The 21565-nt window shown below is 44.4% G+C and overlaps 1 long non-coding RNA gene across 1 annotated transcript in view; it reads right to left on the bottom strand.

The window, feature by feature from the left end:
- Positions 1-717: 717 nt before the first annotated feature.
- The window catches only part of LOC138743642 (uncharacterized), a 53836-nt gene continuing 32988 nt past the window's right edge, over positions 718-21565 (bottom strand). Inside the window, exons 2-3 of the long non-coding RNA XR_011344964.1 lie at positions 20875-20951; positions 718-958 (exon numbers count right to left, since the gene is read on the bottom strand). This is a non-coding gene — a long non-coding RNA (uncharacterized lncRNA). The remainder of the gene's footprint in view (positions 959-20874; positions 20952-21565) is intronic.

The raw sequence follows: 21565 nt of genomic DNA on the forward strand, positions 1-21565 counted from the left end.
TGTGATTGCCACTTAATCACATTCCTCTTTTTCCCTGACCCATGCAGTAAATATACACTTATTAATTAATCATTTCTTTCATAATGTTTTAACCCCTAGATTCCAACAATTGTCAGCAAAAGTTTGATTCCTTTATTCTTCTTCTTTCTTTGGCTTGGCTTCGCGGACGAAGATTTATGGAGGAGTAATGTCCACGTCAGCTGCAGGCTCGTTTGTGGCTGACAAATCCAATGCGGGACAGGCAGACATGGTTGCAGCGGTTGCAAGGGAAAATTGGTTGGTTGGGGTTGGGTGTTGGGTTTTTCCTCCTTTGTCTTTTGTCAGTGAGGTGGGCTCTGCGGTCTTCTTCAAAGGAAGTTGCTGCCTGCCGAACTGTGAGGCGCCAAGATGCATGGTTTGAGGCGATATCAGCCCACTGGCGGTGGTCAATGTGGCAGTCACCAAGAGATTTCTTTAGGCAGTCCTTGTACCTCTTCTTTGGTGCATCTCTGTCACGGTGGCCATGATCTTGGGAAGGCGATGGTCCTCCATTCTGGAGACGTGACCTAAATTTTTGTTTGCCCATAAGGCACACAAAGAGGCACCATTAATTTGATATCCTTACCTAGAAGAGAAAGAGAAGCAAAAAAGAGGCACTTGAGAATCATAAAATTCAGAAATTGTAGCGACTAATTTGGTAGAGCTTATAAAGCAATACACACACACCACGTTAGTCAACACAAGTCTTTTTATTTGGGCTTTACATGCTTCTTTTATATACCTCACGTCCCTGGGTCCATTGGACAGGGTGGTGACATCATTATGAGTTTGCCGCCGATCCACGGGACTGGCAGGTTTAAATTAAGCACAGTGAAAGTCCCACGTCTTCTGGCAGGAGGCACAGCAAACCAACTCGGCATGCAGTACCGCACGTGTGCAGTCCATTAACCGGTGAGTACCCAGACGACGGTTCACGATACTGTAATGAAAGAATTAAACTGTGTTTTTACTTCTGCAGCTGCAAGGGTGAGAACCTGTTTGGAATCAGAAGACATAATCTAAATTCCACCATGAGCCCAGGATGCATATTTAGTAAACACCCACCATGGGGCCCAGGATGCAGTTGAATAGGAAGACATTATCTAATTTACACTTATGAGGCCCAGACCAGTTTACATTTGTTGGTCGCAGACTGTCAGGAGACCTTGAAGATAATTAAACCATTTGTTCAAAGAGATAGGATTTGAGGTAAACAACTTTTGGGGTGATATGAGCCATGGTCCCACTGCTGAAGTGAGAGACTCTCCAAGAGGTGGCAACATCTCTCAGCAAGAGGAAGATAATAAACCATTTGTTCAAAAAGATAAGATCTGAAGTAAACAACTTTTGGGTAATATAAGCCCTGGTCCCACTGCTGAAGAGAGAGACTCTGGAAGAGGTGGCTACATCTCTCAGCAAGAAGAAGAACTTAAAGAGTCCAGCTAATGTCCCGGTCGAGGGAGGTAGAGAAGGTGCTACCGGCGCCCTGACAACCTACTACAAGTGTGCCTCGCTTTGGCAGTTGGGACCAGTCCAGGCGTTGATAAGTATAATTGGGAAGGGCTTGCATATTGTAGTGTGAATTCAGCTTTAGATTTAGTAATAAAGGCTTGTATAAACTGAACTGCTCTCGGTGTGTGTGTCTATTTTCTTTCGGTAGTTCGAACACTGTGACCAATCTAAAATGAACAAAGTGAGAGGTACAAGTTTACCCAAGATAGATACTGCACTGTGCACCCACTCGGCCCACTAAATGGCTGCTACACCACCCCCCCAGAACCGTCGCCATAAACCAATACACCAGCCACATGCACCTAAGGTGGATGCCCTTGCCGCCTGGGCTGACGGTGAAGTGGGATCCACATGGGCAGGCTTGAGTCTGTCCTCATTGAACAGTTGTGAATGCTCCTCATGTCCAAAGTATATACAACCCTGTCCTTCTTAATCCATGGAAAGGACCCTCATACAGTCATTGCAACAGTGTTCCTGGGACCTGTCTGTGTACAAAAACAAAGTCAGCATCAAGGAGAGGTGGGGGCACATGCCGTTTAGGGGTTCCATGCCAATTATTTGGAGTAGGTTTGCAGACTGCAACACCACATCAAAGCTGCTGAAGGATGTCCAGGTCAGAGTTGGATGCAAAGTGAATGTCCCCTGGAACTGAAAGTACCATACCATAAACCATCTCTGCAGATGATGCAGGCAAGTCTTTCTTGGGAGGCCTGCGCACTCTCAGTAGAACCTATGGTAACTCATTGAGCCAATTGGGACTGGTGAGTGGAGCCTTAAGTGCGGACTTGAGTTGCTTGTGGAAATGTTCCACAAGGCCGTTGGACTATGGGTGTTATTCTGTGACATGGTGCAGAAGGGCAGTCCATAATGCAGAGGTGAATTGCGCTCCGCAATCTGAATTTGTGTGTCGGGACACCAAATCTAGAGATCCAATTGACAATGAATGCTCTGGTGCATGTCTCAGTGTCACTGGATGGGAATGAGATAGCCTCTGGCCAGCACGTGAAAAAGTCTACGACTGTTAGGATGTATGTCATGTTTTCAGATATTGGCAATGGCCCAACTAGGTCCACATGCACATGTTCAAACCATTGGGAAAGATTGAAGAGGCGCCTTGGTGTGCCGCTGAATTTTTGAAGTCTGGCAGGAGGTACATGTGCGGGCCCAATGCGCAAAGTCTTTTTTTCAGTCCATGTCATACATATTTTTACGACATGAACTTGATGGATGTTCTGATGGATCGATGTGACAAGCTATGTACCTGGTCAAAAAGGGATCACCAAGATGCCGGAATCACTGGTCTAGGGTAGCCTAAAGACATGTCACAAAGTAGGGTTGGGCTGCCCAGTTGTAATGCCACCTGCTGTATGTCCAGGTTAGTAATGGCAGTACTGAATGTCTGAAAATCGTGTCCATGGCCTGTGCACTGGCCAATTCAGCAATATTAGCACCACCCTGAATATGATGTACAGTCAGCCTGGACAGCACATCAGCGACGAGGTTATTTTTACCTGAGACATGGCATACATTCGTTGTGAATTCAGAAATGTATGACAAGTGACGCTGCTGCTTGGGCAACCGTGGATTCGTTATTCTGCTGAAGGCAAAAAAGAGTGGCTTATGGTCCATAACTGCAGTGAAATGCCAACTCTCTAAAACAGATCAGAAGTGTTGAGTATCTGAAACAGTGGTCAAAAAATGTCAGTGGCTGCTGGAATGAAGCAGTGATAGAAGTTTATCCTGCCCAAAAATTCCTCCAGTCCCTTAACCATGGTAAGTTTCAGAAAAGCACAGACTGCGTCTACCTTGCTGGATAAGGGAAAGACACCTTTGGCCATGATTCTGTGTCCCTGGAAGTCGATGGTGGACTTGTCAAATTGACATTTGTTAGGGTTGATGATAAGACTGAATTCCTCAGCTCATTTTGACTGGCTATGAGTGTGGTGGTACACCACCGGCCTACTGCAAGGGGAAACCTCTGTACCTGCAGGAGTGTAAGGGGACAGGACAACAGCTGGTCGGCTGTCAATTAGTCGGCCTGAATGGATCAAGCCCCACCTTGTCGGGTGTCAATCACCCTCCGGGATATAAGCCTGCGACGGCCTCCCGAGGCCTCACTCAGAGTTGCTGCAGCCACAGCCAGCCTGGCTCTGTGGAAGTCCTTGTGGACTGTTGTACAGTCTTAATCTTTGTGTGTGTCTGATTCTGGCTAACAGTGCACCATAATGAGGATGTCATCTAAGTAGATGTAAGCGAACTCTAAATCCCTACCCAAAGCGTCCATAAGCCTATGGAACATTTGAGCGGTGTTCTTCAACCCAAATGGTGTCCTAAGGAATTAAAAAAGCCCAAAAGGCGTACTGACAGGTGGCATTGGTTTTAGGAATGTCATCCTTATCGACTAGGATTTGATAGTATCCCTTGACAAAATCAACTTTGGAGAAAACACGGCAATTGTGCAGATGGGCAGCAAAATCTTGTATATGAGGAATAGGGTATCTGTCAGGTGGTGTAGTTATATTACTGAGCCAACGGTAATTGCTGCAGGGTCTCCATCCACCTGTTTTCTTGGGTACTCCATTGCAGTAAATTCTGCCTTTGCCTGCCGCAGCTTATCAGGCAGAAGATGGCAATCCCTGGCATAAATCAGTGGGCCTGAGGTGTTGATGTAATGGCTGTTTTGAAGGTACTGAAATTAATAGAGAGAATACCAGGAAATTTGCTGAGCAGGGCACATAGGCGTCTTTGTGCAGGGTGTGCACCCCGAGTTGGGAAACTCTCCCTTTGCTGCATACCAATGGGTATGTATTTGAAAAATGGTGGCATTAACTAATTTCCTCTGCTTCACGTCTACTAGCACGTCATAGGATCTTAAAAAATTGCACCTAAAATGGGCTGTGCAACAGAAAGCAAGACGCAATTCCAATGGAATATCGCACCTACTATCCCAATTGTGACCCGTCATGTGCCAAAGCTGAGAATGGAAGTCCATTTGAAGAGCCAGGTGTTATTGCTGATGTCTTTTCTCAAAATAGGTTGGCAGGAGCAATATGACACAGCATCCCTGACTACGAGAAACTTGCGTTTACCACCGTCATCTTGAAGATACTGTAGGCCCGTATTTGTGCCAGCTGCCGAGACCATTATTGGCAGCCGGCTTTCTCATTACCCGACTATTTTCTGTAATAGCTACATGGTGAGACACATCTATAGGCATTTTTTTCCCCAATGGCGATGGTTATAAAAACACCATTCTCGCCACCTGTCAGTACGTTCCTCCTTCTTTGACTCAGGAGGTTCATAGGACATGGGAGATGTATCTGCTGTGAAAATAGGCTGTATGTGAGAGCAGACTCTTGCATTGGTGTACGGTAGAGCCTGTCAGCCTCCCGGACAACGCCATGGGGCCGGCGGAAATCCATGTTAGCTATTGGTATTGCAACATGACCTGAGAGTTTGGTCAGGAATAGAGTCTCAAAAAGCAAGCAATGAGAATGACCATCTGCTAATGCGAGCATCTCATTCATTAGATCGGATGGATTCCTGTCACCCAGTCCCTCCATATTTAAAAGCCGCATGCCGCGCTTGTGCCTAGTCAATTCCAGCGTGTTCAGGAGAAATTAACGGAACCTGGTGTACTGGTTGTCTGCCGGGGGATTAGCAATAAATTCGCTTACTTTAGCTGCTATAGCATCATCCAATGTATTTCCAACATTTTCTGTTTTTATTTTAGATTTCAGCATCTGCAATTTTAGTTTCAGTGTAAGTGCTGAGTTTATGGCAGAAGATCTGTCCTATTATAATAAACAAACTATTGGGAGATGTTAGTTCATTGTACCTGAGACTGTAACAAATATAACAAGGGAAATTAGAGACAGCATTAGGTCCAAAGAGAGAGCATATCAATTGGCCAAAAAAAGTACCACAACCGAAGACTGGGAGCAGTTCAAGATGCACCAAAGGAGGACAAAGGGATTAATCAAGAGAGCAAAAATAAATTACGAAAGTAAGCTTGCGGCAAATATAAAAACCGACTGCAAAAGCTTTTATAAATATGTCAAGAGGAAAAGATTGGTGAAATCCAGAGTAGGTCCCTTGCAGTCGGAATCAGGGGAATATATAATCTTCTTTGGCTTGGCTTCGCGGACGAAGATTTATGGAGGGGGTAAAAAGTCCACGTCAGCTGCAGGCTCGTTTGTGGCTGACAAGTCCGATGCGGGACAGGCAGACACGGTTGCAGCGGTTGCAGGGGAAAATTGGTTGGTTGGGGTTGGGTGTTGGGTTTTTCCTCCTTTGCCTTTTGTCAGTGAGGTGGGCTCTGCGGTCTACTTCAAAGGAGGTTGCTGCCCGCCAAACTGTGAGGCGCCAAGATGCACGGTTTGAGGCGTTATCAGCCCACTGGCGGTGGTCAATGTGGCAGGCACCAAGAGATTTCTTTAGGCAGTCCTTGTACCTTTTCTTTGGTGCACCTCTGTCACGGTGGCCAGTGGAGAGCTCGCCATATAACACGATCTTGGGAAGGCGATGGTCCTCCATTCTGGAGACGTGACCCATCCAGCGCAGCTGGATCTTCAGCAGCGTGAAATGGCAGACCAATTAAATTCTTACTTTAGTTCTGTTTTTACAAGAGAGGATACAAATAACCTCCCAAGGATGTTGGGAAACATAGAGACTAATGCAAGGGAGGAACTGAAAGAAATCAGTATCTCTAAGGACATGGTCTTGGGGAAATTGATGAGATTGAAGGCAGATAAATCCCAAGGGCCTGATAATCTACATCCTAGGGTACTTAAGGAAGTGGCCATTCAGATAGCAGATGCTTTAAAAATTATTTTCCAGAACTCGATAGACTCAGGATCAACACCCATGGATTGGAGGGTAGCTAATGTTACCCCACTATTTAAAAAGGGGGGTAGAAAAAAAGCGGGGAATTATAGGTCGGTGAGCCTTACATCAGTAGTGGGCAAAATGATGGAATCCATTATTAAGGATGTAATAGCGGAGCATATGACTAGCAGAGAAGGGATCGGATGGAGTCAACATGAATTTACAAAAGGTAAATCGTGCTTGACAAATCTATTGGAATTGGTGACAGGTAAAATAGATGGGGGAGAGCCAGTGGATGTGGTGTACCTGGACTTCCAAAAGGCCTTCGATAAGGTCCCGCATAAATGACTGGCTTACAAAATCAAGGCTCATGGGATTGGGGGCAAAGTATTGATGTGGATTGAGAACTGGCTGGCAGGTAGAAGACAGAGAGTTGGGATAAATGGCTCGTTTTCTGAGTGGCAGGCGGTGAGCAGTGGGGTGCCACAGGGATCTGTACTGGGACCCCAGCTGTTCACAATTTACATTAATGATCTGGATGAGGGGATTGGATATAATATCTCCAAATTTGCAGATGACACTAAGCTAGGAGGGATTGTGTGCACGGAAGAGGGGGTCAGGAAGCTCCAGTGTGATTTGGATAAATTGAGGGACTGGGCAGATACATGACAAATGCACTACAATGTGGATAAATGTGAGGTTATCCACTTTGGTAATACAAACCAGAGGGCAGATTACTATTTGAATGGCAATATATTAAGAGATGGGGAAGTGCAGAGAGACCTAGGGGTACTTGTACATCAGTCTCTGAAGGCGAGCATGCAGTTACAGCAGGCGGTTAAATGGTATGTTGGCCTTCATATCAAGAGGGTTTGAGTATAGGAACAAGGATATCTTACTGCAGCTGTACAGGGCCTTGGTGAGACCCCACCTGGAGTATTGTGTGCAGTTTTGGTCACCTGATCTAAGGAAGGATGTTCTTGCAATGGAGGGAGCGCAGAGGCGATTCACCAGGCTGATACCTGGAATGACAGGAATGACTTATGAGGAAAGATTGCGCAAATTGGGATTGTACTCGCTGGAGTTTAGAAGATTGAGAGGGGATCTCATAGAGACATATAAAATTCTGGCAGGACTGGACAGAATGGATGCAGATGGGATGTTTCCAATGATGGGAAAATCCAGAACCCAGGGCCATGGTTTGAGGATAATAGGCAAACCATTTAGGACCGAGATGAGGAGGAATTTCTTTACCCAGAGGGTGGTGAATCTGTGGAATTCATTCCCATAGAGGGCAGTAGAGGCAGGTTCATTAAATATATTTAAGAGGGAATTAGATATATTTCTTCTGTATAAGGGTATTAAAAGTTATGGAGAGAAGGCGGGGACGGGGTACTGAACTTTAAGATCAGCCATGATCTCGTTGAATGGCGGAGCAGGCTCGAAGGGTCGAATGACCTACTCCTGCTCCTATCTTCTATGTTTCTATGTTTCTATGAAAGCATTTTGTAAAATAAAATGTATATCCTGGGTGTTTAAACTGCAGGTTTAACAATTAACAATTTCATAAAATAAATTTTGCTAAATCAGAAAGGGGATGCAAAGTAAAACCAGTGCAAGTCATCTGATTAATAACTAGTAGAGCGCCATTGGGCTGTAAACAGCACATTAGCAATAGAATTCATTTTGGTTACTGGATTAAAATAAGTGACTCCACGTTATTGTGAGATACTATTGGTCGGCTGTCAATTAGTCGGCCTGAATGGATCAAGCCCCACCTTGTCGGGTGTCAATCACCCTCCGGGATACAAAGTAAAGTTTGTCCTGAATAGCGAATTCCACAAATGGAAGATGATGGGCTCCTGTGGAAACTCCTACCTTTATAGAAAAGGTTGAATACCTAATGTCTTCCCTTTAATACTCAAGTCAATGACATAAGGATATAAATCTGTTAAAAGAAAAGGGAGATCTACCACAGACAATGGATCCAGATATTTTAATAAGGATACTTTTGTTCCAGCCTGAAACTTTCAAGTGTATCACTGGATTTCTGCAGCTAATCAGGCAGCCCCAATTTCTGTAATTTTCATTTGGGGCTGATTTTGTTTGGCTGAATGGCATTTTAACATTCTTGATTACATGAATTGTTTTTAATTCTGCATTTAAAAATGTGAACAAGCAGCATAATTGTAGACCTGCTTTAAATGCTTCTCTTATACGAATCACAAGCAGGTGACTCAACCGGATATATTTTCTGCTCCAGTGCAGCTCTTCAGTGGCACCACTGGGGCAGGAAGCTCACACTGAAATTATCCCAACTGATTTTGTGGCTGCAGATATTAAACTTGGGTAACTAGTGTGGCAAAAACCTCAGAAGAATTTGAGTGAATGCAGAATATCACGATGAAACAAAGTTAATTTACAAGCACTGATCAGTTAAATATAACTGTGAATGATGAGTGATTTCACACATCCTATTTAGGACAATTTTCAGAAAGAAAAATATTGCATGGTTCCTGTTACCAGTCCTTTACTGATTTTCAGGTTTTTAGAGGGTCAGGCTCAGAAATACCTATGATTTTTAATATTCATACAATAATTTCAATGAATGATATTGAGAAGATATATCATAAGTTTTTTTTTGTTGGGGGAATTATTATTTTTACTTCTTAGGCAATTATAGTTACACCCTCTATGCAGCTAGCACTGAATTGTTAGCATCAGAAACCTTTCAAATTTTGTGCAATGAGCTTCAGCTTCTGCCTTTACATATCACCATTTGGAGACAAGAATAATGAAGAAGCCATACTTGAAAATAGGTGAGAAATAGAAAATCAAATGAAAATAAAAGTGACGTGAAGTGTTAATGGGCCAGCAGTTCAGGCATCTTAGGATCTTATTCAACAGATGTTAAAATTAAATTATTTAAATCCAGTGATTTGTCTATAGACACATGATCAAATGAGCTGCAGAAACAGATAACTTTGTGGGATTATGATATTGTAGGCAGATTTCTGTAAAAACTTCATTGGTTCACTTATTCCTCAGGGAGTAGACTTTATCATTCCAAACCATAAAACCTATCATGTGGCTGAAATCCCACACCACACAGATAAATTTTACAGAATTAGGTCGACTAGGAAAAGGCAGTAACTATGTTCAAGCCAGTCCATTTCAAATCCTGAATATAATGATAAAATGAAATTATGTGAGCATATGGACTTTTCGAAGCCTTCGATTTGATGAATGCACCATCAATGAAGGGAAACGATAGCACAAGTGTGACAAGTAAAAAAAACAAATTGTTAAAACAAGAAAATTGCAGATGCTAGGGTTATTCTGGTGATTTTTTTCCAGCTAATTCTCATTTCTGCCATACCATCTTATTTCTGCTTTTAGAATGTATTTTTTTTCTGCAGAGATGACTAAATACAGACTCAAGGATAATTAAAGGCAAAGATGCCAACATTCCGTTAACATCATGGATGATTTAACTATTTGATCCTCCGTAAGTGATGTCAGAACAGTCAGATAGTGTTGTGTATGGACTCACACAATTAGGACTCAGAGACATGATGTTTTCTCATCCTTTACTTCTATTAGACTAAAATGGCTACTGACACACAGGATTATATATGGAACGGTGACATCATGATGTGGGTGTCATGATGTCCAGCAGAAGGTGGACTTATACCCAACACTCTTTCTCCCCCCCTCAGCGATTAATGTTGACTGGGCCCCTTCGAACTTTGGGCCCAGGATTACAAGTGAGAATTAGATCTCATCTCATGAGTAATTATAAGAGTGAAAGTATTTAATAATAATCAGGCCACATAGTCCTTAAAACATTCAGGTGGTCTTCTTTCTTTTTTGGACCACCTCAGTGTGGTTTGCTGTGCCGGTATTTGCTCTGGACCCGTAGATAGTCGGGTCGGTGGTTGAGTCGGCGGCGACTGCCCGCCTTCGCTGACGTTCGGTGGTGAATGCCCGTCTTCGCTGCCTTCCTGGCTGTGTGTCTCAGTTACTGGACTCCTCAGCTCCCCGACCATCTCTGCCCTCCCCCTCACCCGGCCTGAGGGGTGTGATGATTGGGGCAGGCCACAGCAGGTCTGGTTCCACCTCCTCCAGTTCATGAGGCATTTCATAGACCTTAGTGTCAGTTAATGCTCATAATTGGTCAATGTGTTGCTTCCACAATTCCCCCCCCCCCCCCCCCCCCCACTAGAACAGAGTATGACCAGGGGCTCAGTTTTTGTAAGATTACTCCTACTACCCATGGGTCTTTATATTTTCTATAATCTTGTACCAAAACTCTCTTGCCCACTTCCAATGTTCTAGGTTAGGTTTGTAGCGATGCTGTTTTTTGCAATCAGAGACCCAGATCTGGATAAACTGTGGACAGCCTGGTCTGCAGGTTGCGGCCAAAGATTAGTTCTGCTGGGGTGCATTTTGTGATAGAATGTGGCGTGTTTTTTGTATCCCAATAGGAAATCTGTGATTTTGTGTGTCCAGGAGACATTTAGAAGTTTCATGGTTTTCATTACTTTTTTGAATGTTTGTACAAAACGTTCTGCTTCCCCATTAGTACTTGGGTGATAGAGTGCAGACAAAATATGTCTGATATTGTTGTCGTGCATAAATTTTTAATGATGTACTGATGGAAATTGAGGCCCATTGTCCATAGCTAATTCATGAGTCAATCTGTAAGTGGCAAAGATAGCTTGTAGACAGTCATTCGTGGGATCTGCTATGCTGTTTTTCAGCTGTGAAACTACTGACCATTTGGAGTGTGCATCCACAGCTATAAGGAAAGTTTCACCCATGAATGGTCTGGTGAAGTCAACATGGATCTGATGCCTGGGTTTGGATGGTAATTTCCATGGGATTAGCTTTGGCTATATTGACTGACACTTTGCATTCTCTTATTGTTGTTTCAATGTCTCTGTTTTGGGGGGGGGTAGCACCAGACATGCATCCAGGCCAATGCCTTCATTCATACCATTTCTGGATGGTTGTGCTGCAGTTCTGATAACATGATATTTTGCCATTTGGCTGGAATAATTGTACAGGTACCCTATAGAAAGCATCCTTCTTCAACTGATAGTTCATAACGGCATGTGTGGTAAGGTTTTAGATCTTTTGGGATGACTTCAGATTTGGGCCACCCATTAAGGGTGACATATAGGATTTTGCTTAATGTTGCCTCTTTTCAGGTTTCCTTCCCGATCATCTGGGCTATAATGGGCAGTTGTTGAAATTGTTCTTGGTTGATGCCCCGCTGCCTCTGCTGTCCATTTAATAATTTCTTCTCGTTGTTCTGTCTCGGACAGCGGCATGCATGATAAGGCATCTGCATGGCTGTTGAGTGTTCCAGGTTTATGTTTTATATCATAGTTAAATGCCGCTAGTAGCATGGCCTATCTTTGAATTCTGGCCACAGCTAATACTAGTATACCTTTGAGTGGCCCCAGGATTAAACGAAGAGGCTTGTTGTCTGTGATCAGGCTGAATTTTCTTCTGTAAAGATATTGATGGAATTTTTTTACACCAAAAATTATTGCCAATCCTTTTTCTAGTTGGGCGTAATTGGGTTCGCTTGTGGTTAATGTTCGCAAAACATACGCTACTGGTTGTTCACTTTTTTCTGTGATTTGGGATACTAACGCTCCTAGTCCCACTGGTGAAGCATCCACAGCGAGAGTAACTTTTTTACTAGGGTCGTCGTGGATCAACATCTTATTTGTTGATATTAATATTTCCTTTAATTGATCGACTGTTTTTAGTTTCTGTATTCCAATACCATGGTTAATCTTTCTTGAGTTAGGGTTCAGCGGGCTGCATAGTGTAGACATATTAGGGATATGTTTTCGGTAGTGATTAACAAGTCCTAGGAAGGACTGTAATTCCAATTTGTTCGTTGGGTATAGGGCCTTGCGAATGGCTTCTATTCATGCTGGATTCGTTCGCACTCCCTCATTGTCGATTGTAAATCCAAGATATGTTATTGAGGTGTGCATGAAGACACATTTGTCCTTTCACAATCATATATTAACCTGTTGTAGTACAGTTAAAACCTTTTCAAGGTTCACTATAATTTGGCCCATGATGATGATATCATCTAGGTAACACCCAATTCAGAATCCATTGTTGCTTGAAAAATCACAGGTGCTGCTAAAATTCCATAAGGCATGCGTGTAGAGGTGAATAGTCCCAGATGAGTATTGATTGTCCCATATTCCTTTGATTTTTTTGTCCAATTCTATCTGTTGATATGTTTGTGACAAATCTAGTTTTGTGAATGTTTGCCCTCCGTTTAGTGCTTGGAACAATTCTTTTGCCTTGGGCATGGGGGTGTTCAGGTATTGAGTGATAGATTGATGGTGACTTTGTAATCGCTTCAAATGCGAATCTCACTGTTTGGTTTTCATACGGGTATGATGGGCACTGCCCATTCACTGTATTGCATTTGTTCTAATATGCCTTCATGTTTTAGTCTGTTTCATTCAGCCTCAATTTTCAGTTTCAAAGCAAATAGGAGTGCTCTGGCTTTAAAGAATTTTGGTTCTGTATTATCAATTCTGCAGTTCAGCTTGAACAACTTTGATTTTCCCAGTTCTTGTTGTAAAACCACAACGTGGTTTTTGAGCATTTGGGTCAAGTTCTGGCTGGGAGGTGTCCATGTGGTCTTCATTTAGTGTTGAATTGATTTCCAGCCAGTCCAGGGAAATGTGTTTTAGCCAGTTTCTTCCGAAAAGTGCTAGTCCCTGGATATCTACAGTATAGAGAGAGAATGTTTTTGGTTGCTGTTGTTTGTATTGTACTTGGACTGTACATTTTCCAAACAGTTTGATTCCGTCTCCTGTAACAGATCTTAGAGTCATTTCAGTTGCTTTTACCGGGAGGCGTGATAGCAAGCATTCCTTTACACATTAGGTACACCTCTGCTCCTGTGTCTAACTCCATGTTCAGGGGATGTCCGTTTATTTTTAGCTGTATAAAGATTGCTGTGTTTCCTCTATTTATTCCTCGGATGTGAAATATCTTAGGAGCTGAAAATTCAGGAGCTTGAAGATCAGCCATTGGAGTGTTATCATCATCTTTGCTAGGTTGCCTCTCTCTCTCTGCAATTGTTTTGAATTTAGCTGCCTGCTTATTTTCAGACCACCTGTGCTTTAGAAGCAGACATTTAGCTTTGATATGTCCTTCTGTTTTGCAATGGTTGCTTTTAGAATTTTTGAAGAAACCATTTTCTGGTTGGTGGTTTTATTTCCCCATAACAGAAGCATTGTTGGTGGGAAGACCTCCCGACCAGTAGGTCTGGTTGACCCAAATCCAAGTTTTTATCCTCCATTTCAGAGCTGCAGGCAGCTCTGTATGCAATTTATAATGTTACATCTTCATCCATTGCTAATAATTTTTGCCTTGCTTGGCGATTTACCAGCCCCATCACTGTCTGATTTAGAAACTGCTCGAAATAACAATTCTCCTCCAGTTTGCGCAATGATGCCAGGTATTCACTTACTGTTACTCCTGGTCCTTGTCTCCTTTTATGCCTTTCTGCCATAACTGGTGTTTTGGGGCTTAAATGGATCCTTAAAGCTATGCATAATTCATTGAATGTCTTCATCCCTGGATCCTCTTTAAGGACGTCAAATGTTTTGCTGCCCATTATACTAAGGAAGAGGGCACGTTTGCGGTTTACTGAACCTTCCACAATATCGTGGGCTATGCAGTAGTGGTTAAACCATTCTATGTAATTATCCCAACTTTCTTCTACTTCGTTGAATTCCCCAAACTTTCTTTCTGCCATCTTGTCATGCTTTCAACTTGATCTTTTGTAGGGAATTTATTGGGCTTGTTGGGTAGTCGTTTTCTACCTTATCATGGTTGGTGCATGGAGTCAGTGTAGGGTGCATTTCATTCCTCGTCAACACTGTTGTGTATGCACTTACACATTTAGGACTTGGAGACGTGATGTTTTCTCATCCTTTACTTCTATTAGACTAACATGGTTACTTACACACAGGGTTATATATGTAAGGGTAAATGTCATGATGTCCAGCAGAGGGTGGGCTTATACTTAACAGGTAGGATTGCCTATTGAGCTGTTTAACATTTAAATTATGATGGAAACTTACAGGGCTGGGAACAATAAATGAGTAAGCCCATGCATGATGCACTGGGCTTGCTCATTTATTGTTCCCAGCCCTGTAATTTAAAAAAAAAACAATATGCTTTTTCTCCAAAATAATTACAAGAGAGTTCTGGGTCAAAATACAAAGATTGTTAATTTAATTTCAAAATATGCCATGTAATATGCAAAGAGAGGACTATATAGCACTAATGAGGAACATTGAATGAATAAAGATACAAAGCAAAGAAAATTGAACAAAGGAAAGAGCCTTTTTATTCATTTACAACATGTCAGCATCTGTGCAATTGTGCTTGAGTTAGTGATGAACCACCTTCAAGATGTCCAAACATCTGCGGTTTATTAGTTTTGTATCCATAAATATTCAACAATCAATTCTGCCTTTTTTTCCAGTCATGACTGCTATTGTCATAACATTATTGTCTTACATTAATTTGGAGTACTGTGTACAGTTTTGGTCACCAAATTATAGGAAAGATATAAACAAAATAGAGAGAGTACAGAGAAGGTTCACGAGAATGTTAACAGGATTTCAAGGTTTGAGTTACAGGGAAAGGTTGTGCAGACTGGGGCTTTTTTTTCTCTGGAGCGTAGAAGATTGAGAGGGGTCTTGATAGAGGTGATTAAGATTTTAAAAGGGACAGACAGAGTAAACGTGGATAGGCTTTTTCAATTAAGAGTGGGGGAGATTCAAACTAGAGGGCATGGTTTAAGATTTAAGGGGGAAAATTATAAGGGGAACATGAGGGGAAATTTCTTTACGCAAAGAGTGGTGGGGATGTGGAATGAGCTTCCGGCAGACGTGGTCGAGGCGGGATCATTGGTTACATTTAAGGAAAGACTGGATAGTTACATGGATAGGAGAGGACTGGAGGTGTATGGACCGGGTGCTGGTCAGTGGGACTAGGAGGGTGGGGATTTGTTACGGCATGGACTAGTAGGGCCGAACTGGAATATATATGGGAACAGCAAAATGTGGTAATGCATTTACCTCAGATGACACCTGGTGGGGTGATGGACAGATATTTTTGCAATTGCTAATATAAACCTGGCTTAATGTGGTTCTTCCCAAGTGTCGGGGTACCCTAAGAGTGGAAATGGGTGAACCAATTGTGATACATGACTACCATTGAAATAGGTAGAATAAAACTTTGGTCTGCAGACAGAAAAAGGAAAAATGTTTATGAGGCAGGATTTCAAAGGTTACATATTAAAGACGACTGAAGTAGAATAAAAAATCTGAATGTGCAACTATAAAAAAATGTAGGATGTTTAGCGGCATGTACACTGCTAACTGAAGGATCGCACAACCAGACGGGTTGAGTTCAGTGAGCAAAAACTGATTTATTGAAGGCTGCCTGACTGGTCTTATACTCCCAGCTTGGACCTGGCTGAGAACTGTGCTGGGGGGCCCCTGTGCCACTGGGGCATCATGTGGGTCGCCAAGCACGGGCTTCTGAGCCCAGTGCCGAGGTCGGGAGGAAACCCCGGCGGCGCCATTTTGGCCAGCTGCCCCGCCATGTGCGCGAGAAGCGGGGGCGGTTTGCCTGCCTAATGGCCCCCCTCCCCCCAGAACCAGCACCAATGTCCTTTTTTGCCGGGTGGCCTCACTTCTTGGGTTGGGCCACAACTACTGGCTCAGTGGGGTCAAAGTGGGCTGGCTTTAACCTGTCCACCGTAAACAGTTCTCTCTTACCACCAATGTCCAGTGTGAAAGTGGATCCTGAATGCTGGACGACTTTGTACAGCCCTTCATATGGTCTTTGTAGAGATGCTGCGGATGGGCCCTGCCTGATAAAAACGTACAGCTCGCTGGAGACGTAAGAGGCCTGTGTCCCATGTCTGGGGTTGTGCAGGAGTCCAACTGAGCCCGGAGGCAGGGAAGTAGACCGTGCAGTAACTGCTGGGGGTTGTGAGGTGCGCTGACGAACTCACTGGGTAGGGCTAGTGGTGCACCGTAGACCAGCTCAGCTGATGATACCTGTAGGTCTTCTTTGTGTGTTGAGTGGATGCCCAGGAGCACCCAAGACAGCTTATCCACCCAATCGGGGCCAGTGAAGCGGGCCATCACTGCCGACTTAAGGTGGCGGTGCAATCGCTCGATTAGCCCATTGGCCTGTGGGTGAAAGGCTGTGGTGTGATGTAGCTCAATCCCCAGCCTGTTGGCGAGCTGTGCCCAGAGCGCAGAGGTGAACTGGGCACCCCGATCACTGGTGAGGTGGTTTGGGATGCTGAACCAGGCAACCCAACCGTTCAAAAATGCACGGGAGCAGGTCCGTGGAGGCGTCTGGCATCGGGATCACCTCGGGCCAACGAGTGGTGTGGTCTACCACTGTGAAAAGGTAACGGTTACCTCGGGAAATGGGTAAGGGTCCGACGATGTCCACATGTATGTGGCTGAACCAAGCCTGGACGTGTTCAAAATCTTGTACGGGTGCTCTGGTGTGCCTGTGTACCTTGGAAAGCTGGCAATGGGTGCAGTCCGCAATCTGCTTTCGAAACCCATGCCAGATGAAATGTTCTGCCACCATACAGACCGTGGACCTGATGGAAAGGTGCAAAGGTCACGGATATGGTGGAAGACTTGCCTGCACCACTGCTGGGGAATCACTGGATGCGGGGTGACCATGGAGACATCACACAGGACGGTGCCCTCACCACGAGGAGTTGGGAGGTCCTGGAACCCCAGGCCCATGTCTCCACGTCGAACTTATGGTCCTGGGAGAACTGGTCAAAGTCGAGGCCAGGTGTCAGCGCGCAAATGGCCGGTCATGAGAGTTCATAGGCAACTATATTGTCCTTCTCCATCTTGTGCCGAATGTCAGTGGTGAACTCCAAAATGAAGGAGAGGTGACGCTGTTGGCGGGCTGACCAGGGATCTCTTGCCATTGCAAGCACCTGAGTGAGGGGTTTGTGGTCAGTAAAAATGGTGAAAGGCCTCCCCTCCAAGAAATAGCGGAAATGGTGCACCACCAGGTACATGCCCAGAAACTCACAATCGAAGTCGATACTTGTGCTCTGGCGGGTGAAGAAGTTGGGTAAAGAATGCCAGTGGTTTCCATTTGTCCATTCATCTGCTGCTCCAGGATGGCGCTGAGGCTGTGGCAGAAGCATCGATGGAGAGCACCATATGTAGGTCGGTGTGTGGGTGGACGGGCAGGGTAACCTTCGTGAGGGCATCTTTCGTGGCTTCGAATGGAGTCCAGCCGAGTGTCTTGTCTTTGGCTGCGATGAAAGCAAAGAGCGGCTGCATGATGCGCGCAGCGCCTGGAATGAAGCAGTTATAGAAAATGACCATACCCGCGAACTCCTGTAGACCCTTGAGGTTGTCCGGGCGTGGGAACTCCCTGACTGCAGCGACCTTCGTAGCGGCAGGTGTAGCTCCTTCGGCTTTGATGGTATGGCCCAGGAACTGCATGGACTCTTTCCCGAACTGGCATTTGGCTGGATATATCGTTAGGCTGAAGTCAGCCAGTCGGGAGAGTGTCTCTACTGGTGACAAGGATGTTATCCACGTAAATGAATACGAAATTCAAATCCCTGTCCACTGTGTCCAGGAGGTGCTGGAAGGTCTGGGCGGCATTCTTGAGCCTGAATGGCATGCGTAGGAACTCGAACAAGCCGAAGGGGGTGATGATGGCCGTTTTGGGTATGTCCTCAGGGTGCACCGGGATTTGGTGATATCTGCGCACCAGGTCGACCTTGGAGAATACCCTCACGTCATGAAGCTTGGCCGTAAAGTCATGGATGTGAGGGATCGGGTAGTGGTCAGGTACTGTCACGTCGATAAGCCCTTGATAATCTCCACAGGAGCACTAGCCACCGGAGGCTTTCAGGACCAGGTGGAGTGGTGAGGCCCAAGGTCTGACAGAGTGTTGAATGATCCCCAGCTCCTGCAGATGCGAGAAATCTTCCTTCGCTATCTGGAGCTTATCCGGCGAGAGATGGCGTGCCTTGGCATGGACCGGTGAGCCTTGGGTGGGGATGTAATGAAACATCCCGTTGCATGATGAGGCGGCGGAGAACTGCAGGTTGAGGAGGGATGGGAATTCATCCAGGTAACGTTGAAACTCGTCATTGGGCATGCTGACCGTGGCCATCTGTGGCTGCTCTATGCGGGAGGCGTTGAGGAGAACGGATTGGAAGGTATGGGCATTTACCAGTCGCCTTCCTCGAATGTCGACCAGGAGAACGTGTGCAAGGAGGAAGTCGAAACCCAGGATGGTGATTGGGAGAGACAAAACGGTGAACCTCCACGAGAACTTCCGCTGGCTAATCTGGAAGTGGACAATCTTGTCTCCATCCGTTCGGATCTCCGTCGAATTGGCTGCATGGAGGGGAGGTCCTCGAGGCCGGTTCCGGGACTTGATGGCTGTGGCTGGAATGACGCTGATTTGGGCCCCAGTGTCGACAAGGAAGCGTTGGCCACTGACTGAATCCCGCAGGTAGACAAGGCTGTGATGTCAGCGACTGACTGAATCCCACAGGTAGAGAAGGCTGTGTTGTTGGCCAGCCGCTGCAGCCATTAACAGCAGCCGGCCTGCTCATTTTCCTGGAATGAGTAGGGCTAAAGACACTTCCAAGCCTTGGCTCGCCAGCGCTGGTGGAAGAAGCAGAGGCCTGAAGTTGATGGCTTGCTTCTGGCTATGCTCTTTGAGGCCCCTGCAGGGGCCGGGTGTTCCACCGCAGCGCTAGAGGAGGGCTTGGCGTGGTCATACCCATGACTCGTAACCTGCTGGACTGCTGAGCTTCCCGGGAATCATTCGAACCATAGCTCCTGAGACTTTTGAGTGACCTTCCTAAGGTCAACAAAGCTCTCCTGGGACAGCAACGGCCGGATTTCGTCAGGCAGATGGTCGACAAAGATATGCTCGAAGAATGGGCAGTTGGTATGATTGCCCATGAGTGTGAGCATCTCATCCATCAATTTGATTGGAGTTCTGTCCCCCAAGGCGTTGAGGTGCAGATCCGAGCGACACGCTGGCACCTGGAGAGGCCGAGGGAGCCAGTGAGCACCCGCTTAATGGTCCCGTATTTATCTTCCGCGGGTGGGTGCTGAACGAGGTGCAGCACTCATTTGGCGGTGGCCTGGTCCAGGGCGGCGACCACGTGGTAGAACTTGGTCAAATCCGATGAAATCTGGCGGAGGTTGAACTTAGCCTCTGCATGGCTGAACCAGGTCTCCGGCACCTGAACCCAGAAGTCAGGAAGTTTGATGGCTATAGCGTTGACCGAAGGGTCATTCATGTCGGATTTAAAGATGTTTAAACCTGTCGGGGTCACCAATTGTAGTGGCAGCTACACTGCTAAATGAAGGATCGCACAACCAGTCGGGTTGAGTTCAGTGAGCAAAAACTGATTTATTTCAGGCTGCCTGGCTGGTCTTATACTCCCAGCCCGGATCTGGCTGAGAACTGGGAGGCCCCTGTGTCACTGGGGCATCACGTGGGTTGCCAAGCGCAGGCTTCTGAGCCTGGTGCCGAGGTCGGGAGAAAACCCCCGACAGCGCCATTTTGGCCAGCTACCCCACCATTTCATTCAGGGTCTTGCCTCTTTTTTTTTCTCATATCTTGATGAACACCTCATGCCCAAAATGTTGGTTATGTATTTTTATCTTTACGACATTTTTGTATACAGCATGTTTAAATTTGGCTTATTGGAGTGGTCTAATTTCACAAACTCAATTAGGTACCTTAGTTTCCATTTGGACAGTAACTCCATCTTATAGTATTTAAATCTAATATTAATGCATTAATCATTGTTTATTTTTGTTAACCAATCTGTAATTCTTATATAGATATCTCTATCTGTCTATCTATTTATCTATCTACCGATCTTTTTTGAAATTTATTGGCATTAGTATTGCAAACTTAATTTGGACTGGAAGAAAATTAGACCTAATGTTGTTTGCTGCAGCATTTTAATCATGTTGCAAGAAGCATCAAATATGAATAATAAGTCATGCACAATTTTATAAAGACTTAAAAAATGATTCCAACCTTCAATCTAATTGAACAACATTGATGCAGATGCAGAATAGTGGACAACTAAGCTTATAAGCATGATTAAATTCAAGCGTCAAGTAGCTTACACAGAATAATCAATACCAGCAATGAACTTAAGGAGGCAATCAAGTGAAAGTTTGGACATGTCACATACAGAATGTTTTTCTATTGGAAATAATGCCTTCTCTAAGAAAACACATAGATTTCTTGCTTGTTAAACAGAAATTATGAAACAAGAGAGTGAAACTCCACTACAAAATAGAAACAAATATTTGTCCTCTAATGCTCTTCCTTGTATTTATAAATGGAAAGAAACATGAGCATGGCAGATTTGGAAGGGTGATCATTTTAGCATCTTACCTCTTCATGTTGTGAAGTTGATTTCCAGAGAAATTTCAAAATTAGTGACCTGTCAAATCCCTTCAAACTTTTAAGCACTGGAAAATAAGCATTTTTTTTTAATGAATCCAGATCTGAGCAGCTAGAGAATCATAGAAAATTAATAGCACAGGAAGTGACCATTCAGTCTGAGCCAGTCAAAAAAAATGAAATACCAACTGTAGCTTAGCCTATACATTTGACATTTGAACTATAGTCATGCAAGTTATAGGTCTTCAAGTGTTATTAGTGTGTTTGCTTCTACAACCTTTTCAGTCAATGTGTTCCAGATATCTATCATCCTTTGGGTTTTATTTTTATTACCTCCGAATCTGATTAATTTATATCTACCCCTTAGTTTTATATCTATCCCTTAGTTTTATAACCCCTATGCTGACAGAATAGGTCCTTTCGACTTGCTTGATCCAGGTTTCTAATAATTTTATACATCTCACCTTCTGTTCAAAAGAAAACTAATAACCAATTATAGTTATACTAGAAAGTGGAAGATTTAAGGGAGGTCTGTTTGGAGATGTTAAAAATTATGAAGTCATGTAATTAGATTGATAAAAAATGTTTCAATGTTAGGAAATCCAAAAGTAAATATTAAATTTAGACATATCGCACAGCAACAGGCCCTTTTGGCCCACGAGACCATGCAGCCCAATTACAC

This window comes from Narcine bancroftii, chromosome 9 (assembly GCF_036971445.1).
Source record: "Narcine bancroftii isolate sNarBan1 chromosome 9, sNarBan1.hap1, whole genome shotgun sequence".
NCBI classification, from domain to species: domain Eukaryota; kingdom Metazoa; phylum Chordata; class Chondrichthyes; order Torpediniformes; family Narcinidae; genus Narcine; species Narcine bancroftii.